General features: G+C 45.6%; 1 long non-coding RNA gene and 1 pseudogene across 1 annotated transcript; both read right to left on the minus strand.

The window, feature by feature from the left end:
* Window positions 1-404: 404 nt before the first annotated feature.
* Window positions 405-26,105, minus strand: LOC138845884 (uncharacterized). The gene is made up of 3 exons (XR_016223360.1): window positions 25,984-26,105; window positions 3,443-3,587; window positions 405-651 (listed from the first exon to the last, which is right to left on the minus strand). It is a non-coding gene; the product is annotated as an uncharacterized LOC138845884 (long non-coding RNA).
* On the minus strand, window positions 6,125-8,487 carry LOC149121565 (uncharacterized; annotated as a pseudogene).
* Window positions 26,106-27,563: the final 1,458 nt, after the last annotated feature.

Below are 27,563 nucleotides of genomic sequence, written 5' to 3' on the forward strand. Positions count from 1 at the left end.
TACATATTTCTCAATGTGAATATACACACTTGTAGAGTGCAAGTCTTTTTTAAGTGAAAAGAATACTCAGATATTCTCTTGAAATGAAATTCCCAGCTTGTACCTTCACCACAGAGGCTACAGGAAGAGAGAATGGAGGCTTTATTCCACTAGTACTAGAATAATTGAATAAGTAGTTTCTCAGACTACTGCTAGTAGTTGCCAACAGAAAAGGGCGTACATTTCCTCCCAAGCACTACAGGTCTGTGCTAGCAGTCTCAAATGTGTGCTTGCTAGAGGTTTCCATACACTAACATCCTATTTACCACATTTTGCGCACCATTATGTCTGGTGGACAACTTGGACTAAGTGCCTGAAAAGCTTGTACTCAGGGCGGTGTGTCCCGGCTGCTCCACTTCCTCTTCTTTTTTAAAGATTTATCTTATTTATTTAAAAGACAGAGTTACAGAGAGGCAGAGAGAGAGAGAGAGAGAGAGAGAGAGAGAGAGAGAGGTCTTCCATCCGCTGGTTCACTTCCCATATGGTTGCAATGTCTGGAGCTGTGCCAATCCGAAGCCAGGAGCCAGGAGCTTCTTCTGGGTCTTCCACGTGGGTGCAGGGGCCCAAGGACTTAGGCCATCTTCCACTGCTTTCCCAGGCCATAGCAGAGAGCTGGATTGGAAGAGGAAAACCCAGGACTCGAACCGGCACCCCTATGGGATGCCGGCTCTTCAGGCCAGGGGTTAACCTGCTGCGCCACAGCACTGGCCTTGGCTGCTCCACTTCTGACCTAGCTCCCTGCCAATGTGCCTGGGAAAACAGCAGAGGATGGCCCAACTCCTTGGGCCTCTGCACCCACGTGGGATACCCGGAAGAAGCTCCTGGCTCCTAGCTCCAGACTGGCCCAGCACTGGCCATTGAAGCCATTTGGGGAGTGAACCAGTAGCTCACTTGGTTAATCCTCCACCTGAGGCACCGGCATCCCATATGGGTGCCGGGTTCTAGTCCCAGTTGCTCCTCTTCCAGTCCAGCTCTCTGCTGTGGCCCAGGAGGGCAGTGGAAGATGGCCCAAGTGCTTGGGCCCCTGCACGCGCTTGGGAGACCAGGAAGAAGCACCTGGCTCCTGGCTTTGGATCAGCACAGCACCGGCCGTAGCAGCCATTTGTGGAGTGAACCAACGGAAGGAAGACCTTTCTCTCTCTCTCTCACTATCTGTAACTCTACCTGTCAAATAAATTTTAAAAATATATTTATTTTTATTTATTTGAAAGTCAGAGTTACACAAAGGAGAGGCAGAGAAAAAGCAAGAGGGAGAGAGAGGTCTTCCATCTGCTAGTTTACTCCCCAACTGGCCACACCAGCCGGAGCTGCACCGATCCGAAGCCAGGAGCTTTTTCCGGGTCTCCCATGCAGGTGCAGGGGCCCATGGACTTGGGCCATCTTCCACTGCCTTCCTGGGCCTCAGGAGAGAGCGGGATCGGAAGTGGAGCAGCTGGGACTAGAACCAGCACCCACATGGGATGCCGGCACTGCAGGCAGCAGTTTAACCAGCTATGCCACCGCGCTGGCCCCGGATGGAAAATTGATCTCCCTCTCTCTCTCTCTGTGTATCTCTGCCTTTCAAATAAATAGTCTTGGGGCATAGGAGAAAAGCGTGTACTACAAGCTATAGGCTAAACTGTAACACTGCCTTTCCAACACAATAACTAAATCTTAAAAAAAAAAAATAGAGAAGCCCTCACTGTGTCTGCTTGAGCCTTCATCTTGGACTTCCTGCCTTCCAGTCCACCCTGAAGAACTATGAGAAATAAATTTCTGTTTTTTATAAAGTACTTAGTCTTATATAATTTGCTATAATAGCACAGGTATACTAAGATACTGCCATTGTTCTTCACACACCAACCCTATAGTAGTATATTGCAAACCTCTTCATGTATTTTGGGCTCTGATGTTTGGTATATATACCTTTATAGTTGGTGTATCTTCTTAGGAATTGAACTTTTTATCAGAATGTATTGTCCTTCACTATCTATTCTATTAGTTTTTTGGTTAAACTCTATTTTGTCTGATATTAGAATATCTAGCCTAGCTCTCTTTAGGTTATTGCTTGCAATAGAATATGTTTTCCATCTTTTCACTTTCAACCTTTTTTTTTTTGTAAGAGAGAACATACAGTTGTATTAAATATCTTAATCCATTTTCCAAGTTAGGCCTTTTGTTTGGGGAACTTAATTTATTGATCTTTTAAGTAATTACCAACAACAATGGACTTCTTTTGCCGTTACTTATTTTCTGAAGGTCCTGTAGCTTTATATCCCTCATTCTCTCCATTACTGTCTTCTTTTGTATTTAGTTGATTTTTTTAGTGACGTTATTTTCATTTTGTGTGTATTCCATAAATACTTAATGGTTACCATGGAGAGATTAAATATAGCATCCTAACACCCACTCCACAGTTCACTTTGCCAGTCCCTGTTCTTCCCCCATGCCAATCAATAAAATACAGGTAAAACTCTACTGTATTTTAAAGGAAATTAAACTTTATAAAGTAAAGCCACCATAGAAAACTGAGGGTTAGGTGTCTTCCTTGAGTAAGACACACAAAATAATCATCTCATTTTTACATAATTTATTTCTATTTCTCCTCCATATGAGTTTCTTTGTATATAATATGTGAACATTTCTCCAAATGTATAATTTATCCTTTCTGGAAGAACAGTATTTTCTGAATCTTACAGTATATGTGATGGGACAAGGACAAACCTCTTAGATTTATTTCAGTCTCCTGACTACCTGACTGGAAGCAGACGCCAGCCCCTGCTCCATGGGGACACATCCTCTGGTCATCTTCTTCAATCAGCTCATCCCCACTCCTTGCATTCTTGAGACTGCTCCCCTGTTATCTCCTCCAGCCAGCTCAATTACTACACCCTCCCTACATGACAGACAGTTTGAAAAGCCTGCACAAACCAGCTCAGCTCCACCTAGCACCCGCCCCCTCACAACCCTCAGCTGCCTTATGCTCTATAAACCTAGCCTGCAAGAGAATTCTTGCTCTCTGCCACATGTTTACCCCATGTGCATGCCAGTAGTGAACCACCTCTCCAAGTTTATTTCCTGGAATAAACTTGTTTTGGCTGTGAGTTTGTATTTGTCTCCTCTTTGTTCTACCCTTCTTTCCTTATAGTATGTAATTAAACAGTCCCATGTTTTTACTTTCATAGAGATTTTTTGCATTCTGTTTTAACATGTAAAGTAAGATTTATAAAATGGGTAACATTTCATGCATTCTCTACAATCTCTCTAGGGTGAATTATTATCTTTACTAAGGGATGAAAGAATGTATGTTTGTGTATACACACTCACACACACATATATGAAGGCATCCCCATATTTCTAAAATTCATGTTTCTGGCTTCTGTGAGATTAATATTTTAACATATGAAGCAAAACTAAAGCTTACCTTTTTAAGGTTTCTCTCCACTGTGTCTGTGGCTTATTCTGTGCATTCTGCAGGGTTAACATTCCTTAAATTCATAGGCCTCTTACACTTGAAGCTGTGAGAAATTTCTGAAGGCTGTTCCAGGCTTCTTACATATATCTGGTATCTGATGGGACAAGGACATAAGCTTCAGCCATTTTAGGTTCTTGTTACTCCTGCCTTACTTCAAGAGACCAGTTCAGTCTCACACCCTATTCTCCCCCTACCTCCTGCATTCTTCCCCAGGTTTGGAAGCCAGCACGCCAAACTTGAAGAACCTGTGTGGGGAAACTCACCTCTGCCTACTGTCTTCCACCCCCACTCCTACCCATCTAAGATATAAACAGGCCCAGCTTGCCAGGGTCTGGGCCCTCTGCCATGCGTTCTGTCTGTGTACACATTGGCAGTTGACTGACCTCTGTGAGTTTATTTTCTTTGATAAAATTCAGACTGACTGCGAGTTCAGATCCTGTCTCCTCTCTGTTCTGAGCCCTTTTTCTTACATTTGGTGCCCCATGTGAGGAGGCACCAATCTGCCCCTTTTTCTTACAGTATCTCTCCACTGTGAGTTCTTAAATAATGAGTTCTTCAAACGTATTAGGAGAAATTCTAACTTTTCATGTAGGCTTTATATTTGTGGCATTCCAAACCACCATGCATTCTCATGTGGATATTATGGCCTAAGCACAAAGTAAACATTTCAGTACAATTCTTAAATACAGGAGGGTTTTTCTAAAGTGTGAGTTATTATGTGCTATTAAATCAGATAAAATATTTTAAAGCTGTATCTCACTGGTACCCTCAGTTGGCTTTTATAGTAATTTCAGACTTCTGAAACAAAAAAGGCTTTTTTATATATTTTACAACCAGCAGCTTTTTAAAAAAAAAGATTTTTATTTGTTTATTTGACAGGTAGAGTTACAGACTGAGAGAGAGAGAGAAAGGTCTTCCTTCCATTGGTTCACTCCCCAGTTGGCCACCAAGGCCAGAGCTGGGCCAGGATCCAAAGCCAGGAGCCAGAAGCACCCTCCAGTTCTCCCATGCAGGTGCAGGGGCCCAAGGTCTTGAGCCATCTTCTACTGCCTTCCCAGGCCACAGCAGAGAGCTGGATCAGAAGTGGAGCAGCCAAGTCTTGAACCGGCACCCACATGGGATGCTGGCACTGCAGGCAGCGGCTTCACCGACTATGCCACAGCGCTGGTCCCATCTCCTATAGTCTTTAATCAGATTTTGGACCATGATGATTGAGATCTCTTTTGTTAAGGAAGAATGAAAATTGAACAAAGGGTTCTCATATTCTCTAGTTCTCATATTCTTTAGTTATATGTGGATTTTCCAGATGAGTTTAGATTTGAATACAGAGGTCTTAATAACATCTCACATTTTTAGATTTTTAGTTAGTGACAAAGATCAAAGTTTTTTCCACATACCTTTTTTTTTTTTTTTTTTTGGACAGGCAGAGTGGACAGTGAGAGAGAGACAGAGAGAAAGGTCTTCCTTTTGCCATTGGTTCACCCTCCAACGGCCACCGCGGCTGGCGCGCTGCGGCCAGCACACCGCGTTGATCCGATGGCAGGAGCCAGGTACTTATCCTGGTCTCCCATGGGGTTCAGGGCCCAAAGACTTGGGCCATCCTCCACTGCACTCCCTGGCCACAGCAGAGAGCTGGCCTGGAAGAGGGGCAACCGGAACAGAATCCGGCGCCCCGACCGGGACTAGAACCCGGTGTGCCGGCGCCGCAAGGCGGAGGATTAGCCTAGTGAGCCACGACGCCAGCCCACATACCTTTTTTTTTTTTTTATAAGAATTACTTTATTTATTTGAAAGACAGAGTTATGGAAAGAAGTAGAGCCAGAGAGAGAGAGACCTTCTTTTCCACTGGTTCACTCCCCAAATGACCGCAACAGCCGGAGCTGTGCTGATCTGAAGCCAGGAGCCAGGAGCTTCTTCCAGGTCTCCCACGCAGGTGCAGGGGCCCAAGGAGTTGGGCCATCTTCTACTGCTTTCCCAGGACATAGCAGAGAGCTGGATCAGAAGAGGAGCAGCTGGGTCTCAAACCAGCACCCATATGGGATCCGGCTCTGCAGGCTGGGGCTTTAACCCACTGTGCCACAGCACCGGTGCCTCCACATTTCCTACACACATGGTTTACTCCAGTGTGAGTCTGCATGTGAACATTAAGGAACATCTGAAGGCTTCTCCACATTCTTTACATTCCTAGGGTTTTTCTTCAGTGTGAGTTCTCAATTGCATGTTAGTATCTGCGGACCCCGCAAATGCTTTCCCACATTCCTTGGATTCACAGGCCTTTACTCCAGTGTGAGTTCCTAAATGTGTACTAAGGCCTGATAACTGAGTGAAAGCGTTCCCGGCCGGTGCCGTGGCTCACTTGGTTAATCCTCCGCCTGTGGCACCAGCATCCCATATGGGCACCGGGTTCTGTCCCAGTTGCTCCTCTTCCAGGCCAGCTCTCTGCTGTGGCCCGGGAAGGCAGGGGAGGATGGCCCAAGTGCTTGGGCCCCTGCACTCACATGGGAGACCAGGAGGAAGCACCTGGCTCCTGGCTTCGGATCAGCGTGGTGGCCATTTGGGGGGTGAACCAATGGAAGCAAGACCTTTCTCTCTGTCTCTCTCTCTATCTCTCACTATCTATAACTCTACCTGTCAAATAAATAAATAAATAAATAAATAAATAAATCTAAAAAAAAAGAAAGCATATCCACATTCCTTTAATTCATATGACTTCTCTCCCCTGTGAGTCCTTACATGTTGACTGAGCAGTGATGAGTTATTCAAGGCCTGTCCACATTTCTTACAGAGTTTTTTTCCAGTATGTGTTCACATGTGTAAAACAAGCCCTAAGGAATGAGTAAAAGCCTTCCTACACTCCTCACATAAATACGGCTTCTCCCCACTGTGAATATTTACACGTTTTGTGAGACATGAGATATGAGAAAAGTTTTGCCACATGCCTTACATTCAGTGTGAATGCGTATGTGGTAAAATAAATCCTGTGCATTGAGTAAAGGCTTTCCCACGTTCCATACATCTGTACAGCTTCTTCCCACCATGAATTCTTATAGGATCGGTAGGAGAGGAGGAACGGGTAAAGGCTTCCACACACTCTACATTCATGAGGTTTTTCTCCACTGGGAGTTCCTGTGTGTAACTTAAGTCTTGTGGACTGAGTGAGGCTTTCCCGCATTCTTTACAGACTCTGGGCTTCTCTCCACTGTGAATTCTTACACATCCTATAAGGTGTGAGGAATTCCTGAAGGCTTTCCCACATTCCTTATGTAGTGTTCTTCTCCAATGTGACATCTCATATGAACGCCACAGGATGATGACTAAGAAAGTTCTCCAGGGTCCAGTGCTGTGGTGTAGTGAAAAAAGCCTCCACGTTTGGCACATGAGCATCGATTCATATCCTGGGTGCTCCACTTCCAGTCCAACTCCCTGAGAAAGGCCCAAGTGCTTGGGTTCCTGCCATCCACGTAGGAGACCCGAATAAAGCTCCTAGCTCCTGGCTTCAGTCTGACCCAGGCTGGCAGCTGCAGCCATCAGAGGAATGAACCAGTAGGTTGAAGATCTCTCTCTTTCTTCTCTCCCCCTCTCTCTATAACTCTTTCAAATACATAAATAAATCTTTTTTTAAAATGTTCTCCAACAATCTTTGTGTTCATACAGTTTCTCTTTGGTATGAATTTTTTTCTGGCCAATACTACTTGGAAACTGGCTGAAGGCTTTCTCATGCTGAGCACAAGAAGTTTTCTCCCCAACATGGTTTTTTTGTTGTTGTGCAGAGTATGGATAAAGTTCTCTCTTAAATTTTTTTCCACCCTGATTATCCTTAGGTGTTTCTTTTCCAACACACAATAAACAGGTGTTCACTAAAAAGTTTCCCACCATGGTTACAGCCATAAAGTTTCTTGTCAGCATTGCTTCTCTCCTGTTATGATGTGAATGATGATAAAGGTTTTCTTCCCTTGACACAAGGGTTTGCGTTTTAAAAAAAAAAAAAAAGACTTCCTCAAATTCACTACAATATTAGAATATCTACCCCCTCAAAACATTTATACATTGGAAATACCACCTCTTATTTTAAATGAAATAATCTAACTATGCAGCCAGAGTTTGCACTATATGGGTATACTCTGTATTTACACAGAGCTTCTTGGAGTTTGATAATTATTTAGTCTCCTATTTATCAAAATCTCAGTTGGGGCAGATACTGTGTTACAGTAGGTTAAGCCACCACTTGGGCTGATGGTATCTCATATCCAAGTGCCTGGTTTGAGTCCCAACTACCCCAAACCTCTGATCCAGTTTCCTAATAATGTGCCTGGGAGGCAGTGGATGATGGCCCAAATTTTGGGTTCCTGGCACCTACATGGGAGAGCTGGAGTTTCTGGTCTGTTCCTTCCGCCTTGCCCAGCCCTGGCTGTTGTGGGCATTTGGGGAGAAAACTAACACCTGGAAGATATCCCTCCTCTCTCTCTCTTCCTCCTCCCCTCTCTGTCTCCTTCTCTCACTCTCATTCTCTTTCAAATAAAATAAATAAATAAATCTTTTCCAAAACAACTGAGGGGACAGTGCTTGGTAGGCACTAAGACACCAAATGGGGTATCTGCATCCTATTTCAGCGTGGTTAGCATCAAGCCCTAACTCTAATCTTTTTCTTTTTTAAATTTAAAGCAGATGTTTCATGTCAACATCAGAGTTTAAGATTTATTTTTATTTATTTGAAAGACAGAGTTACAGTGAGAGGTAGAGCCAGAGAGAGAGGTCTTCCATTGTTGGTTCACTCTCCAAATGGCCTCAATGGCTACAGCTGAGCTGATCCAAAGCCAGGAGCCAGGAGCTTCTTCTGGGTCTCCCACAGGGGTAGCAGGAGCCCAAGGACATAGGCCATCCTCTACTGCTTTCCCAAGCCACAGCAGAGAGCTGGGACTTGGACCAGTGCCCATATGGGATGCCAGCACTATAGGCCAGGGCTGTAACCTGCTGCACCACAGTACCGGCTCCATAACTCCAATCTTTCTATTCTAGCTTCCTGCTTATGTAACCCTGGGAGGCAGCAGGTGCTGACTCAAATGGCTGGTTTGCTGCCACTCACATGGGAGACCTGGATTGCATTCACAGCTCCTGGCTTCAGCCTGGCCCAGTCCTGGCTGTTGCTAGCATTTGGGGAGTGAACCATGGCTTGCTTGCTCACTCTCTCATCCTCCCCCCTCCCTCCCTCAACTCTTCTTCCCCCATCTCTGTCTACCTTTCAACAAATGAAGAAAATTTCTAAAAATTGAATAAGTCACATATATGTGGATATTTATTTGTGAGATCACTAATAAGAAACAGATTTGAATTAAGTTTACAGTACCCTCCAGATACATTTTATTCAGAGAACCTCTTTACAAACTTTACTTTTTTAGGGTAAATATCATTTGCCTCACATAATTCTCATGAACTTTGTGCTTCTGGCCCTAATGTGAAAGATTTCATGACTTGGAATTCTTACCAGTTGTATTTTTTTTGACAGGCAGAGTGGACAGTGAGAGAGAGAGAGGGAAAGGTCTTCCTTTTCCATTGGTTCAACCCCCAAATGGCCACCACAGCCGGCGCACTGCGCTGATCCGAAGCCAGGAGCCAGGTGCTTCCTCCTGGTCTCCCATGGGGTGCAGGGCCCAAGCACTTGGGCCATCCTCCACTGCACTCCGGGACCACAGCAGAGAGCTGGCCTGGAAGAGGAGCAACTGGGACAGAATCCGGCTCCCTGACCAGGACTAGAACCCGGTGTGCCAGCGCCACAGGTGGAGCATTAGCCTATTGAGCCGTGGCGCTGGCCTAATTTGATGTTTTCTCCACAGAAATATCTTGAAGCCACAGGGAAACTGGTTTTGAGGTATAAATCAAATTATGAAACAGTTATAAAAAATATTGGTTTGGAGAAAAATTCTGGGATAAGCGTTTTTTAAAGCATTTGGCCCTGGAACAGCATCATGAAATAGGACAGAGCGGGGAACTCTAAGGATCCTCCCCATCACAAGAAAACTAAGAAGTTAAAAAAAGTTATCAGAATCAATTGTTGGAATCCACTTGGAAACTTCAAATAACCAGGAGGACAATCCGGGGAGAAAGAGTGGCTGCATTTGACTGCATGTGGAATCTCCCACATGCATGCCTCTCACCAGCTACAACTGCGTGAATGGCAGGACACACTTCTTGTGCAAGCTGGTAATGCCAAAAGGAGAAATATTTCCCGCGAAGAGACACCCTTGTGTGTTCTGACCTGCCTGGACGCCTCCTCAAGTCCCACTGCAAGGGCGTGCTTTTATCTCACCCAGCTCTGAGAGCACCCAGGACTGAGGCCACATCCAAAGCAGCTCCTGCCGAATGTATTTAAAGGAAAAGTGTTACCTGTAGCGGTCTGAGGAGAGGGAAAATGGCTCTGACAAACAACAGGCACAATGCAAATCCCTCACAGGAACAGGCTGGAAATGCTGACATGGGGGGGGAGTGGATATGGGCTTTTCTAAACCTCTAGAATCTGCTATGGCATCAAGAAGGCCATAAGCATACCCGAGGTGGAGGTATGCTCAGAGAATCCTGAAGGGACCTTAAACTTTCACCTCTGGCTGGCCGGCCTTCAGGATCCACATAAGCAGGGAAGGAAGGCTAAGGAAGAGTTATAAACAGTCAGGCCAAGTAAGTAGGAATAGCCCAGCCCAGTCAACCAGCAACATCTAGAAGAGTATTTTGCTTTTTCTTTCTTGACTCCAGGCATTTAAGGACAGCCTATGAACACAGACACTAAGGGCCACACTAAAAAGAATTCAAACTCCACAGAAATAACATAAAAGTCACTATACAAGCATCAGCCACCCGCCACACACAGCAAGTAATGCCATGGAGAGGGGAGAATCAGGTTTCCAAACTGCCATATTATGGTATGTAAAATTTGTTTTCAGCAAAATATTATGAGCTACAAAGAGGAACCAAATTTTTAAAAAAAAGTTAAAACAAACTATCCCTGGAAGCCAAGGCAGTGGAATTACTAAAGATTTCAGATAAATTTTCTTGGGGCCAGTGTTGTGGCATAGCAGGTTAACCCAGGCCTTTAATGCCAACATCCCATATGGGTGCTGGTCTAAGTCTCATCTGCTCCACTTCTGATCCAGCTCCCTGCTAATGCATCTGGGAAAGCAGCAGAACATGGCCCAGGAGCTTATGCCCCTGAACCCCCAGGGGAGACCCAGCAAAAGCCTCTGACTCTTGGCTTCAGCCTGGCTCAGCCTTGGTTGTTGCAGCCATTTGGGGAGTAAACCAGCAGATGGAAAATCTCTTCTCTCTCTCTCTCTCTCTCTCTCTCTCTCTCTGTAACTCTACCTTTCAAATAAATAATCTTAAAATAATAATAAGTAAATTTTCTTAAACATGATGAAAGAGCTAACAGAATGCATGGACAAAAAAACTAAAATCATAAGAATGATATCTCAACAAACAGATTACCAAGATTGATATTATTAAAAAGAGACAAATAAAAATTCTGGAGCTGGAAAGTAAAATATCTAAAGTATGTGACAAAGGCTTAAGGATAGACATATATGAATAAAATAGAAGAATCCAGAAATAAGTCCACCCATCTAGGATCAGATGATTCTTGACATGGTGCCATGACTATTCAATAGGGAAAGAATAATCTATTCAACAAATCATGCTGACCAACTGGATATCCACATGCAAAGAAAAAAAAGTAGTTGCCAGGGCTGGTGCTGTGGAGTATATGGGCGCCAGTTCAAGTCCCCGCTGCTCCACCTCCGATCTAGCTCTCTGCTATGGCCGGGGAAAGCAGTGGGAGGTGGCCCAAATCCTTGGGCCCTTGCACTTGTGTGCAAGGCCTGGTAGAAGCTCCTGGCTTCAGATCAGCTCAGCTCCAGCCATTGTGGCCATTTGGGGAGTGAACCAGTGGATGGAAGACTCTGTGTGTGCATGTGTGTCTGCCTCTTTGTTAACTCTGCCTTTCAAAGAAATAAATCTTTAAAAAAGGCATGCAAATATGCATACAAATATGTCTGCAGCAGGACTATTCACAATCGCCAAAAAGTAGAATAAAAACCTATTGTCTTATCAACAAATAACTAGGTAACATGGAATTGAATATTACTAAGCCACAAAAATGAATCAAGTACTGATACATACTAAAACATGAATGAACCTTGAAAATGTTATGCTAAGTGGAAGATGGCAGAAAGAAAAAGTCACATTTTATATGATCCCACTTATACAACACATATAGAATAGCTAAACCTTAGAAACAGAAAGCTGGGCTGGCACCGTGGCTCACTTGGTTAATCCTCCACCTGCAGCATCAGTAGACCATATGGGCGCTGGATTCTGTCCTGATTGCTCCTCCTTCAGTCCAGCTCTCTGCTGTGGCCCAGGAGGGCAGTGGAGGATGGCCCAGGTGCTTGGGCCCTGCACCTGCATGGGAGACCAGGAGGAAGCACCTGGCTCCTGGCTTTGGATCAGTGCAGCACCGGCCATAGCGGCCATTTGGGGAGTGAACCAACGGAAGGAAGACCTTTCCCTCTGTCTCTCTCTCTCACTGTCTATCACTCTACCTGTCAAATAAAAAAAAGAAAAAGAAACAGAAAACAGATTAGTGATTGTGGGGTTTTGGGGTAAAGGCGAATGGGGAGTAACTTCTTTATGGGTACAGGATTTCCCTTTGGGGTGACAAAGAGCTGGAGATCCAAGATGGCTGAACAGGGTATAGTTACACTCACTTAAGCTGCTCTGGGGTATGAAAAGAACAAAGGAATGACCACGTTTCCAGGGGTCTAACTGATGGAAATCTTCAGCAAAGTGGAAAAAAAAAAAGATGCCATGGGACCAGAGGAGAGGACAGACACGCTACAGCCAGCTGCCAGCTGTGAGCCACCATCTTACTGTGTACCCCACTACTCACAGTGTCAGCTGACAGAGAATTTTGCAATCACTCACTGACTTTTACTTCAGCCTGGTTGGATGACTGGGGTCTGCGCCACTGCCAGGCCTGGAGCAGGGAAGCACCTTGCTTCCTTCCCTCCCCGTTTCCTGCAGAGTGCCATACACAGCAGCTGAAAGTCACACAGTGTGCCTCTGCTCTCAGGGCAACACGAGGAGCAAAGGACAGATCCCCAGCACCCTGCAACTGTGGGAGTTTCGGGGCATTTAGCCCCAGAGCTATGCTGAGGCATTCTATGTGAGCAAGGGGGTTAGCCTTAGCTTCCGGGGGCTAACACTAGAACAGCCCATAAAAAAAATAAAAAATCTCCCACCCTGGGAGATGTGGGTAATGACCCCACTATACCATGCTACACCAGGACTGTAAGAATTCATTCTAAATTTCTCGGCACCACTGGAATCTGCCCAGTGGACACGGGAAAGAACCTACCTACATTCCACCTCTCTGGACTCACACCCTCTAAAATAAAATCTGTATACCTTGTCGTCACCCTGTAGGCCTGGAGCGGGGTCCAGTTCACATCCCCTGGTCCCAGGACTACAGCTGTTGGTACTACGAGCCACGGCTCCAACAGGACTCTCCTAGCAGGACCTGAGAAAGGGTCCATCCATATCACACAATCCTAGAGTCACAGAAATTGGTGCCACAAGCCCCTTGCATCACTCAGGCTTGCCAGTAGGACAAGGCGGCAGCCAGCCCTGTCCCCCTCAGCACCAAGAATAAGGCCCCAGCTATCACATTCTCCAGGGAGATTGACGTTAAATTCTCCGTGGACCAAAGATACATACTCAAGGAAACCCTTATTCATCTCAAAGCCTATCCCTATGAACCGCAGCAGACTTGTCCACTGTGTCACTTATAGACACAGCTAACATTGATTAAGGCAAAAGAAATCACTTGAGACCACAGTTCTGGGCTCACCTAGAACCAAAGTCAAAGCAACAAACTAGCTAAACCATACACACTTTTACAATAAAACCTGCTCCAGGCTGGCGCCGTGGCTCACTAGGCTAATCCTCCGCCTTGCAGCACCAGCACACTGGGTTCTAGTCCCGGTCAGGGCACCAGATTCTGTCCTGGTTGCCCCTCTTCCAGGCCAGCTCTCTGCTGTGGCCAGGGAGTGCAGTGGAGGATAGCCCAAGTGCTTGGGCCCTGCACCCGCATGGGAGACCAGGAGAAGCACCTGGCTCCTGCTTTCAGATCAGCGTAATGCGCCAGCCATGGCAGCCATTGGAGGGTGAACCAACGGCAAAGGAAGACCTTTCCCTCTGTCTCTCTCTCTCACTGTCCACTCTGCCTGTAAAAAAAAAAAAAAAAAAAGACCGGCACCATGGCTCACTAGGCTAATCCTCCACCTGCACACCGGGTTCTAGGCCCAGTCAGGGCGCCAGATTCTGTCCCGGTTGCCCCTCTTCCAGGCCAGCTCTCTGCTGTGCCCCGGGAAGGCAGTGGAGGATGGCCCAGGTCCTTGGGCCCTGCACCGCATGGGAGACCAGGAGAAGCACCTGCCTCCTGGCTCCGGTTCAGAGCGGTGCGCCAGCCACAGCCTGCCGGCTGCAGCGGCCATTGGGGGGGTGAACCAACGGACAAGAAAGACCTTTCCCTCTGTCTCTCTCTCTCACTGTCCACTCTGCCTGTCAAAAAAAAAAAAAAAGTAAACATCATGAAAATACATGACACCACAAATTCACTGACAGAGCAGGTAAAACCATTATCCAATCAACAAAACGACAGGTCTTAGTTCTTATCTATCAATACTGCTGGAGTCTAGCTCCAGCCGGTCCAGGGGTTCCTAATGGTGTGAGAGGTGTCAGTGCAGGAAGAATGAGAGACACACTCACAGCAAGGCTGATGGCATGGCCCTGGCTCTCAAGCACCAGACTTTATTTTTATAGCATAAGTCACATAATGATTCTTTCTTCTTACAGTAACAAATCTGTTTTCCATTTTCTTAGAACCATTGACTTTGTATTTTATGTTACCTCTAGATTCTATGTCTACATCTAGTTACAATTTCTTTGATTTTCAAGGGCATGTTCAGAACATGAGTTATAATCACAGACAGGTGTGAGACAATGTGCTGCCCACACAAACCAAAGCCTGGAGTACTGCTGAGCTACGCAGAAATTGGTTACACAAACTAGAATATCATCTTCCTAATCTAATCTTTACTAGAAACCACAACATTCAAAACAAACCCTTTTTAAAATGTCTCCCCTCCTTTGCAGTTATTTTGTAACTATTTCTTTATTATACTTATCTAAACATTTACTTAGATCTATTTCACAGTTTTGACATCCTAACCATTGTTGCATTTGTTATACATGTTGAATTAGAGCTTTAATAACATTTCTCTTTGTTCTAATGGGAAGTATACACCAGGGAGCCTGCTGCCTTTTAATCCTTTTCCACAAACAGCTCAACCTTGAGTAAAGCATCAACCCCTTCTCCTACACTAACATTTGGCTTGATTAAAATTCTACAAAGCAATGGACATTTTGGGGATTTTGAAACTAAGCACTTTTCCCTAAAATTAGAAATACAGCAATCATCAGGGCTGGCTCTGTGGCTCAGCAGGTTAAAGCCCTGGCCTGCAGTTCCGGCATCCCATATGGGCACCGGTTCTAGTCCCGGTTACTCCTCTTCCAGTCCAGCTCTCTGCTGTGGCCCGGGAGGGCAGTGGAGGATGGCCCAAGTGCTTGGGCCCCTGAACCCACATGGGAGACCAGGAAGAAGCACCTGGCTCCTGGCTTTGGATCGGCGCAGTGCCGGCTGTGGCAGCCATTTGGGGAGTGAACCAACGGAAGGAAGACCTTTCTCTCTGTCTCTCTCTCTCTCTCACTGTCTATAACTCTACCTGTCTCTGTGGCTCTGCCTCTCAAATAAATAAATATTTAAAAAAAAGGGACAAGGAAAGTGAAGGGCTGAAAAAATATACATCAGGCAAATGGAAACCAAAAATGAACAGGCATAGCTACCCTGATATCAGATAAAAGACTTTTATGAACTATAAAAAAGAGATAAAGAAGGGCATTATATTTTTATTTTTTTAAGATGTATTTATTTGTTTGAGAGGTAGAGCTACAGTCAGAGAGAGGGAAAGACAGAGAGAAAGGTCTTCCATTCGCTGGTTCACTCCCCAAATGGCTGCAACAGCTGGAGCTGGACCTATCCAAAGCCAGCTTCTTCCAGTTCTCCCACACTGCTGCAGGGCCCCAAACACTCAGGCCATCTTTTATTTCTTCCCCAGGCCACAGCAGAGAGCTGTATTGGAAGAGGAGCAGCTGGAACATGAACCAGTACCCATATGGGATGCTGGCATAGCAGGAAGAGGCTTAGCCTACTATGCCACAGCACCAGCCCCAGGGCATATTTTGATAAAAGGTTCAATTCTGCAAGAAGACTTAACAATCATAAATATATATGCATCTAACACAAGACGAATCAAATAAATACAGAAAACACTATTAGGCCTAAAGGGAGAGACTGAATCCAATACAATAATAATGAGTGACTTCAACACTCCACTCTTATCAAAGGACAGATCATCCAGACAAAAAGTCAATAAAGATACATCAAAGTTGAAGCATACTATCGAGTAAATGAACCTAACAGAAATTTACAGGACATTTCACCAAACAGCTAGAGTATACACTCACCTGCACATGGAACATTTTCTAGGATAGGCCACAAATCAAGTCTTAGCAAATTTAAAAAGACTGAAATCATACCATGTATCTTCTCAGACCATAAAGCAATAAACCAGGAATCAACAACAATAAGAACAATAGAATACTCATAAATACTTGGAAATTAAACATGCTACTAAATGATCAATGGATCACTTAAAAAATTAAAAAGAAAGTCAAAAAATTTCTTGAAATACAGGAAAATGAAAACATAACATATCAAAACCTGTGGAATACAGCAAAAGCAGTATTAAGAGGGAAATTTATAGCATTAAGTGCTTACATTTTAAAAACAGAAATGGGGGCCGGTGCTGTGGCGCAGCGAGTTAATGCCCTGGCCTGAAGCGCTGGCATCCCATATGGGTGCCGGTTCAAGACCTGGCTGCTCCACTTCCAATTCAGCTCTCTGCTATGGCCTGCGACAGCAGTAGTAGATGGCCCAAGTCCTTGGGCCCCTGCACCCATGTGGGAGACCTGGAAGAAGCTCCTGGCTTCGGATGGGCGTAATTCTGGCTGTTGCGGCCAATTGGGGAGTGAACCATTGGATGGAAGACCTCTCTCTCTCTCTCTGCCTCTCCTCTCTCTGTGTAACTCTTTCAAGTAAAATAATAATAAACAGATCTTTAAAAAAAGAACAGAAATGGCTCAAATTAAAAATGATGCACTTTGAAGATTCAGAAAAACAAGAACAAACCAAATGCTAAATCAGCATGAGATAAGAAATAATAAGGATCAGAGCAGAAATAAATGAAATTGAAACTAAGAAAAAATACAAAAAAATAAATAAAACAAAAAGTTGTTTTTTTGAAAAGAGAAAACAGATGAACCTCTAGTCAGACTAACAAACAAAAATTCAAGTAAATAAAATTAGAGAGGAAAAAGGAGACATTGGGGCCGGCACTGTGGCAAAGCAGGTTAAACCCCCAGCCTGCAGCTCCAGTATTCCATAGGCACCAGCTCCAGTCTTGGCTGCTCCACTTCCCATCCAGCTCTCTGCTATGGCCTGGGAAAGCAGCAGAAGGTAGCCCATGTCCTTTGGCCCCAACACCTACATGGGAAACTCAGAATTAGTTCCTGGCTCCTGGCTTCATTTGGGCACAGCTCTGGCCATTGTGGCCATCTGGAGAGTGAACCAGCAGATGGAAGACCTCTTTCTCTCTCTCTGCCTCTCTGTAACACTGCCTTTCAAATAAATAATCTTGATAAAAATAAAAATAAAAGAATAAAAAGACACTGGTGTAGGGGATGACTTCCTGGATGAGACCCCCAAAGCACAGGCAGCAAAAGCAAAACTGAACAAACAGGACTATATAAACTCAGCAGCTTTTGCACAGCAAACAAAATGATCAATACAATAAACAGACATCCAACAGACTGGGAAAAATATTTCCAAACCACTTATCTGGCAAAGGATTAATATCTCAAGTGTATCAGCCATTTAAAAAACTCAACAGCAAAAAAAACAAGCAATCCTGTTGAGACAGGAGCAAAGGACTTCAAAAGACAGTTCTCAAGCAGAAGTATAAATGGCCAGCCAATACTTGAAAAATGCTCAACGTCATGAGCCATCAAGAAAATGCAAACCAAAACCACACAGAGATACCACCTCACCCTAAAATCCCTAACACAGAGTAACAAATGCAGAGGAGGATGGGACAAAGGGGAGCACTGACACACTGTTTGTGGGAATGTAAATTAGTGCAGCCACTGTGAAAAACAGTGCAGGGGCCAGCGCTGTGGCACAGCAGGTAAAGCCACCGCCTGCAGCACCAGCATCCCATATGGGCGCTGGTTTGAGACCTGGCTGCTCCACTTCCAATCCAGCTCTCTGCTATGGCCTGGGAAAGCAACAGAAGATGGCCCAAGGCCTTGGGCCCCTGAACCCACGTGGGAGACCTGGAAGAGGATCCTGGCTCCTGACTTTGGATCGGTGCAGCTCCAGCTGTTGCGGCCAATTGGGGAGTGAACCAGTGGATGGAGGACCTCTCTCTCTTTGCCTCTCCTTCTCTCTCTGTGTAACTCTTTCAAATAAATAAAAATACAGAAAAACAGTGGAGAGTTCTTAAAAAAAAAAAAAAAACAACTGGAAACAGACTTGCCATATGATCCAGCAATTCCACTACTGGGAATATACCAAAAAGGCTTGAACACAATGTATCAAAAGATTTACCTGCACCACCATGTTTATAGCAGCACTGTTCACAATAGCCAAAATTCCGAAACAACTGAGGTATACATCATCTGATGAATGGATAAAGAAAATGCGGTATATATACATAATGGAATATTATTCATCTATAAAAAGGAATGAAATTCTACCATTTGCAGCAAAATGGATGCAACTGGAAAACTTCATGTTGAATGAAATAAGCCAACCCCAGAAGATAAATATCACATGTTCGCCCTGATTTGTAAAAGAAAGAAATATGTATATCTGAGAGACCTGAGCCTGGATCAAGGTGCAACTATTTTAAAATAGGACTCCATCTTGTAACTTGGGCCTGACCAGGCCCTGAACCCTGAGCCAGGAGCTCCTAAAAATAAATAAATGAACTCCCCTTGCAATAAACTCTCCTAGCAACAGCCAATTAGCAGATAACAGAGAAATACCTAGAGTTCCTGGTGTCTTTTCAGGGCAGTTAAGGTGATTGATAACTTCCAAGACCCTGCGGTTTGGCACTACACCCTAGCAGCTCGGACCCTATATTTCAGCCAATCAATTTAAAAGACATCAGCCCTAAAGCCATCTAACCACCTTTACTATGTCCATTCCTGCCACGGGATGCACTAATCAGTTCTAAGAGATGTCCTTTGAATTTCCCACGGGATGAGATGATTTGCTAAATGGTACCATAATGTATAGAATGTCTCTGAAAACCCTATAAAAACCCTGTTTGTTAACTGAAGGGTCGGGGCAAAGGAAGACCTTTCTCTCTGTCTCTCTCTCACTGTTCACTCTGTCTGTCAAAAAAAAAAAAAAAAAAAAAAGAGTCCAGGCCCAGACCTGTAATAAAACTCTCGTGTGCTTTACAGCGTTATTGGCTCCTTGGTGGTCTTTGGGGACAACTGAACTGGGCATAACGTATCAGCATTGCTGAAAATATAGTCTTGTGAAACTTTGTTTTCTATCTGTCAAACCAATGGATAAGAATGTTACACTGGGGCCAGTGCTATGGCGTAGCGGGTAAAGCTGCCACCTGCAGCGCTGGCATCCCACATGGGCACCAAATCGAGTCTCGGCTGCTCCACTTCTGATCCAGCTCTCTGCTATGACCTGAGAAAGCAGTAAAGGATGGCCCAAGTCCTTGGGGCCTGCACCCTTGTGGGAGACCTAGAAGAACCTCCTGGCTCCTAGCTTCAGATCGCCACAGCTCTGGCCGTTGTGGCCAACTGGGGAGTGAACCAATGGATGGAAGACCTCTCTCTTGCCTCTCCTCTCTCTGTGTAACTCTGACTTTCAAATAAATAAATCAATCTTTTTTAAAAAATATTTTTAAAAATTTATTTTATTTGTGAGGTAGAGTTACAGACAGAGAGAGGGAGCAAGAGAGAGAAGGTCTTCCATTCACTGTTCAGCTCCCAGATGGCCACTATGGCCAGAGCTGAGCAGATCTGAAACCAGGAGCCAGGAGCTTCTTTGGGGTCTCCCATGCAGGTGCAGGGCCCCAAGCACATGGGCCATTTTCTAATGCTTTTCCAGGCCATAGCAGAGAGCTGGATGGGAAGTGGAGCAGCCAGGTCTCAAACCAGCACCCATACAGGATGCTGGTGCTGCAGGCAGTGGCTTCACCTGCTATGCCACAGCGCCGGCAGTAGCAGCCATTTGGGGGGTGAACCAACGGAAGGAAGATCTCTCTCTCTCTCTCTCTCTCTCTAACTCTGCCTGTCCAAAAAAAAAAAAAAAAAGTGAACCAGCAGATGGAAGACCTTTCTGTCTGTCTCTCTCTCTCTAACTCCACCTCTCAAATAAATAAATAATTTTTTTGACAGGCAGAGTGGACAGTGATAGAGAGAGAGACAGAGAGAAAGGTCTTCCTTCTGTTGGTTCACCCTCCAATGGCCGCTGCGGCTGGCATGCTGCAGCCGGCACACAGTGCTGATTCGATGGCAGGAGCCAGGTGCTTCTCTTGGTCTCCCATGGGGTGCAGGGTCCAAGCACTTGGACCATCCTCCACTGCACTCCCGGGCCACAGCAGAGAGCTGGCCTGGAAGGGGGGCAACCGGGACAGAATCCGGCACCCTGAGCAGGACTAGAACCCGGTGTGCCAGCGCCACAGGCAAAGGATTAGCCTATTGAGCCACAGCGCCAGCCAATAAATAATTTTTTAAAAAAGAGCTATATGTCAACAAATTTGAATATCTACAAGAAACGGATAGATTCCTGGACATATACAATCTACCAAAATTGATTCATGAAGACATAGAAAAACTAAACAGACCAATAACCAAGACAGAAATTGAATCAGTAATAAAGACTCTCCCAACAAACAAAAGCCCAAGACCAGATGGCTTCACTGCTGAATTCTATCAGACATTTAAAGAACTAATTCCAATGCTTCTCAAGCTATTCAAAGCAACTGAATGAGAGGTAATCCTCCTAAACTTCTTCTACGAGGCCAGCATCATCTTAATCCCTAAACCAGAAAGACACAACTGAGAAAGAGAACTGGGGCCGACGCTGTGGTGCAGCAGGTTAACACCCTGGCCTGAAGCTCCAGCATCCCATATGGGTGCCGGTTCTAGTCCCGGCTGCTCCTCTTCTGATCCAGCTCTCTGCTGTGGCCTGGGAAAGCAGTGGAAGATGGCCCAAGTGCTTGGGCCCCTGCACCCACTTGGGAGACCCGGGGGAAGCTCCTGGCTCCTTGCTTTGAATTGGCGCAACTCTCCGGCTGTTGCAGCCATCTGGGGAGTGAACCAGTGGATGGAAAACCTCTCTCACTGTCTCTACCTCTCTCTGTAACTCCTTCAAATAAATAAAATAAATTTTAAAAAACAAAAAGAAAGGGAACTATAGGCCAATATCCCTGATGAACACAGATGCAAAAATCCTTAAAAAATATAAGATAATCAAGTCCAACATCACATCAGACAGATTATTCTGATGATCTTTATCCCAGGTATGCAGGGATGGCTCAACATTCTCAAATCAATAAATGTGATACACCACATAACAAACTGCAGAACAGAAACTATATGCTTATTTTAATTGATGCAGAGAAAGCATCTGATAAAATACAATACCCTTTCATGAAGAAAACCTTAAGCAAATTGGGTATAGGAGGAATATTCCTCAACATAATTAAGGCAGCTTATGACAAACCCACAGCCGGCATCTTACTGAATGGGGAAAAGATGGAAGCATTCCCATTAAGATCCAGAACCAGGGGCTAACGCCATGGCTCACTTGATTAATCCTCGCTGACATCCCACACGGGCACTGGGTTCTAGTCCCGGCTGCTCCTCTTCTGATCCAGCTCTCTGCTGTGGCCCAGGAGGGCAGTGGAGGATGGCCCAAGTGCTTGGGCCCCCACACCCGCATGGGAGACTGGGAAGAAGCACCTGGCTCCTGGCTTCAGATCGGCACAGCACCGGCCATAGCAGCCATTTGGGGAGTGAACCAACAGAAGGAAGACTTTCTCCCTGTCTCTCTCTCTCTCTCACTGTCTATAACTCTACCTGTCAAATAAATAATTTAAAAAAAATTTAATAAGATCCAGAACCAGACAAAGATGCTCACTCTCACTATTGCTATTCTATAGTCCTAGAAGTTTTAGCCAGAGCCATTAGGCAAGAAAAATAAATCAAAGGGATACAAATTGGGAAAGGAGGAAGTCAAACTATCCCTATTTGCAAATGACATGATTCTAAATATAGGGAATCCAAAAAACTCCACTGAGAGACTACTGCAACTCATAAAAGAGTTTGGTAAAGTGACAGGATACAAAATTAACATAAAACACCAATAGCCTTGCCCCTCCTCCAGCGGCACTCTGGGACCATGGCCGACCCTGGCGTGAGGCAGATCAAGATGAAGAACGGCGTGGTGAAGCGATTGGTCAAAGAAAAAGTAATGTATAAAAAAGAAGCAAAACAGGCCGGCGCTGCCGCTCAATAGGCCACCTAGCGGCTCAATAGGCCACCTAGCGGCGCCGGCACACCAGGTTCTGGTCAGGGCACCGGATTCTTTCCTGGTTGCCCCTCTTCCAGGCCAGCTCTCTGCTGTGGCCCAGGAAGGCAGTGGAGGATGGCCCAAGTGCTTGGGCCCTGCACCCCATGGGAGACCAGGAGAAGCACCCGGCTCCTGCCTTCGGATCAGCGCAGCACCGGCCACAGCGTGCCAGCTGGAGGGTGAACCAACAGCAAAAGGAAGACCTTTCTCTCTGTCTCTCTCTCACTATCCACTCTGCCTGTCAAAAAAAAAAAGAAGAAGAAGAAGCAGCAGCAGCAGCAGCAGCAAAACAAAAGAAAAGATTGAAAAAAATGAGAGCTGAAGATGGTGAAAATTATGCCATTCAAAAGCAGGTGGAAACCCTGCAGGAGTCCCGCATGATGATCCCACATTGCCAGTGCAGGCTGGAAGCCACGTACACTGACCTTCAGCAGATACTACAAAGTGAAAAAGACTTGGAAGAAGCTGAAGAATATAAAAAAGCCCAGCTAGTACCAGACTCACTGACATTAGAAGCCTGAAACCTGTCTACACTGGGTGCTTTTTGCACTAAATCCTGGGGCCCATTCTACAGTTCATTATTTTGACCACTGCTCTGTTCAAGTCATCTAAGCATGTGATTTTTATATGCAGTTACATATATTTTTCTTTGCCTAATTTAGCGCATCAATGAGTTTATCTAATAAGCTTATTTCAGATTTTAGACTTTTTTGACAAAAATAAAATCTGTTAGATTCTGTTAAAAAAAAAAAAAAAAAACAAAACAAAACAAGCCGGCGCCTCGGCTCACTAGGCTAATCCTCCACCTTGCGGCGCCAGCACACCAGGTTCTAGTCCCGGTTGGGGCGCCGGATTCTGTCCCGGTTGCCCCCCTTCCAGGCCAGCTCCCTGATGTGGCCAGGGAGTACAGTGGAGGATGGCCCAAGTACTTGGGCCCTGAACCCCATGGGAGACCAGGAGAAGCACCTGGCTCCTGCCATCGGATCAGTGTGGTGCGCCGGCCGCAGCGCGCCAGCCACGGCGGCCATTGGAGGGTGAACCAACGGCAAAGGAAGACCTTTTTCTCTGTCTCTCTCTCTCACTGTCCACTCTGCCTGTCAAAAAAATAATTAATTAAATAAAAAAAAGATTAGTATTCTGCATTTGACCTAAAGATACTTGAACTTGAAAATCATGATTTAGCAAAGACTCAACATACATTTCTAATGCTGGCCACTTCAATAAGGTGTGAATCATGTCAACATTTCTTTTATGTTGAAACTGAAGCCATTCCATATTACCTCAGAGTTAGCTACAAACATTGTAATAAAGACACACTTCATCTTACTGATCAGTTCTACCTTTTCTATTAAAGTACTGGTTTTATTATCCATTCCTTGTCTATATTTTACTCTCTTCCTGTATTTTTCATTCCACTCTACAAAGTATAATACTTAGTCCTGGGGTCAGCAATGTGGTGCAGCAGGTTAATGCCCTGGCCTGAAGCACCCGCATCCCATATGGGTGCCAATTTGATATCTGGCTGTTCCACTTCCGATCCAGCTCTCTGCTATGGCCTGGGAAAGCAGCAGAAGATGGCTCAAGTCCTTGGGCCCCTGCACTCGCTTGGGAGAGCCAGAAAAAGTTCCTGGCTCCTGGCTTCAGATCGGCACAGCTCCGGCCGTTGCAGCCAATTAGGAAGTGAACCATTGGATGGAAGACTCCCTCTCTCTCTCTCGTTCTCTCTTGCTCTCTGCCTCTCCTCTCTCTGTGTCAACTCTTTCAAATAAATGAATAAATCTTTTTTAAAAAAATACTTAATCTCATTTCTTGAACTTCTTTTATTGCATTACAGCCTATAGACAACCAAAGAAGGCAATCATGAGAAAAAATTTTAAATAAATTGCTCCTTATAGCCACTGTTCTGGTCAAACAACAGAACATTCCCATCCCATCTCAGATTTTTTCACACATGCCTCCTAACCCCAACCACTATTTTGAGAGCTAACATTCTAATTAATTTTGCCTACTTTTGAATTTTAAAGAAAGTATAAAATATGCAGGGTGTGTGTGTGTGCGTGTGTGTGTCTAGCTTCCGCCAATCAACATGGTTTGTGAGGCTAATCCAAATTGTTATATGAATGTATGTGTGGTTTGGGCCCTCCCTTTGCTGAAACACATGCTGTGGATAAAATATGCCACAATTCATTCATCTTCTGTTAAACCACATTTGAGTTGTTTCCACTTTAGCGCTATTTCAAGTAATGCTGCCATGAATAATCTTTACATTTATAGTGGTGCCCATATGCATATCTTGCTGCTGCATTATCAGCAGTTCATATTTAGTTGATGCTGTTTAAAACGTGTTCTATCAGTAATATGTGCACATCTTAACCAACACTATTTTGTCACTAATTTTAGTTTTAGAAAGCTTTTATTCAATAAATATAAATTTAATAGGTACAGCTTTTCGAATATAGCGGTTCTTCCCCCCATACCCACCCTCCCATGCCCTAGTTTTAGTTTTACTTTTCAAAATTTCTTTACTTGAACAGCAGAGAGATGAGAAAGGGAAAGAGAGACATATACAGAGAGGGAATGCATCTCTCCACTATTGGTGCGGATGGGCTAAGTCAAAGCCAAGAACTAGAAACTCAGTCTAGGTCTCCCATGTGGGCTGCAGGGACTCTAATACTTGTGCCATCACCTCTGCCTCTTAGGACTTGCATTAGCAGGAATCTGGAATTGGCACAGAGCCAGGACTTAAATCCAAGGACCCCAATATGGGATGCAGGCATTTTAATCACTCTATCATTTCCTCGGTTATTGGTAATGAACACCCTTTTCATATATTTGCCATTGTGCATCTGAACACTGCTTTACTGAACAACTTATTCAAATTCCTTACTGATTTTTCTATTGGGTTTTCATTTTTGGTACTGTTACATGGGAGACAATTAACCAGTTAAGGTCAAACCTGTCTGCCACTCATTTTTACCTCCTACTCTCAAGGCGCTTATTAAAGATTTATCTATTCAGATGCAGAGAGATGGACTGATACAGAAAAGATGCAAAATATTAAATGGTCCGCCTACAACAATGGGTGTTCAATGGGGGGGGGGGGTCACATTTCCTTTAGTTCAGAAATACTCAAACTAAAAATATAAGGAGAAAAATACCCGGTTACAACACGTCTCTTCGGCAGTTTACTCAACTCTAATGCCTGAAACTAGAAGAAACGAGGCTGAACCCCACGTGGAAGCTCTGGGGGCTGGGACGGTGGTGGGTGGACTTGACGTTCAGGTGCCCGCCCACATCACGAGGACGCGCGAGGAAAGGCTCTGAGGAACAGGCTTCCGTGTCTACAAACCCACAAACAGAAAGAGTAAGTTCTTGAACTTGAATGAACGAGGCCCGGACCAGAGCGACTCCGGCCAGCGCTCAGCGGGGCACAGCGCCATCGCCACCGTCACGTCGAGGGGGGCTCTGCGGGCCTCCTCCCGAGCAGCGAGACAACCAGGGGTGGCCGTGTGGCCGCCGCTGAGGAGCCGCAGGGTGGCCGGGGCACAGGACCGGGCCCCTCGCCACACTCCGAGCTCACAGAGGCGGGGGCCGGAAGCCGGGAGGCGCCGCGGTTTTCCCAGGGCCGAGCCCCGGTTCGCACCCTGGCGCCAGCGCCTACCTGCGATGGGCGGGAAAACCGACAGACGCGAAGACATGGCGGCAGCGCAGGGCGAGAGGCCGCCGCCTCGTGTCATTGCACTTCCGCTTCCGGTGTCCTCAGCGCGACGTCAGCGTAAGGGGTGGGGCCTCGCGTGTGCTGCGGCCCTGCGGCCTGAGATGCCCTCGATGGTGCTCGCGGGCCAGTGCTGCTTCTTCCAGACGAGGCCGTTTGGGGTTTTTGCTCACACTTCAAGTTAAGATAAACTGTTGGGGCCGGCGCTGTGGAATAGCAGGTAAAAACGCCGCCTGCAGTGCCAGCATCCCGTATGGGCGCCGGGTCGAGTCCTGGCTGCTCCACTTCCGATCCAGCTTTCTGCTGTGGCCTGGGAAAGCAGTGGAAGATGGCCCAAGTGCCTGGGCCCCTGCACTCATGTGGGAGACCGGGAAGAAACTCCTGGCTCCTGGCTTCGGATCGGTGCAGTTCCGGCAGTTGCGGCCATCTGGGGGGTGAACCAGCAGATGGAAGATCTCTCTCTGTGCCTCTCTGTAAACTCTGTGTTTCAAATAAATAAATCTTTTTTTTAAATGATAAGTTGTTAAGGTCAGTAAAAATAAACTTCCTAATTCCCAAGTGCTTAATGAAGCAAATATAACATTGATAAGGTACAGCGCCCATTCTTGAGGTCTAGCAGATAAAGCTAATGCTTGTGACACCAATACCAGCATCCTACATGGCGCCAGTTCATGTCCTGGATGCTCCATTTCCGATCCAGTTCCCTGCTGATGTGCCTGGGAAGGCAGCGGAAATTGACCCAAGTCCATGGGTCCCTGGCACCCACGTGGGAGACGCTCTGGGCTGCTGGCGTCACCCTGGCCCAACCCTGGCCATTGAGACCATCTGAGGAGTGAGTGAACAGGTGGATGGAAGACTCTCTCTCTCTCTCTCTCTCTCTCTCTCTCTCTCTCTCTCCCCCTCCCTCCCTCCCTCCCCCCTCTCCCCCTTTGTGGTTAAAACACTAGTTAAGACTCCTAGAATCCATGTCCAAGTGCCTGGTTTCATTTCTGGCTCCTGATCCTGATTCCAGTTCCTGCTAATACAGACCCTTGGAGGCGGCAGTGATGGATCAAGTCGTTGGATCCCTGCCAAGCACATGAGTGACCTAGACTGAGTTCCTCATTCCCAACGTCAGCCATTGCAGGCACTGGGGTAGGAGATCCCCGTCTCTGTGCCTGTTAAACAGTTTGTTTAATTTAAAAAGAAGTTTATTTTGGTGCAAAAATGGTTTAAGTCTGTGTGTAATTTTTTCAGAGTATGCATTTTCCATGAATGGTTTTGTTTTTTGAAAAGACAGCATGAAACATTTTGTTGCAATAGTAAAACTGGAAACAGTGGCGCCAGAGGGAAGGGGGGCAGGCAGCAACAGTTTCTCTCACCCAATCCCTACACAGAACCACAGGGGAGTGTTGTCCTGGGGCACACGGATTCAAACACAGCAAGACCTTTGAGGGCAAATTAGGAGTCTTTATTAGCCAGCTGTCGACTGCCCTCTCCCAGAGCAAGTCTGGAGAAGACAGCCCCGAGTTGCTGTGGTGGGGGTG

Source organism: Oryctolagus cuniculus, chromosome 16, assembly GCF_051225735.1.
Source record: "Oryctolagus cuniculus isolate XC-2025 breed Fujian yellow rabbit chromosome 16, ASM5122573v1, whole genome shotgun sequence".
Lineage (NCBI taxonomy): Eukaryota > Metazoa > Chordata > Mammalia > Lagomorpha > Leporidae > Oryctolagus > Oryctolagus cuniculus.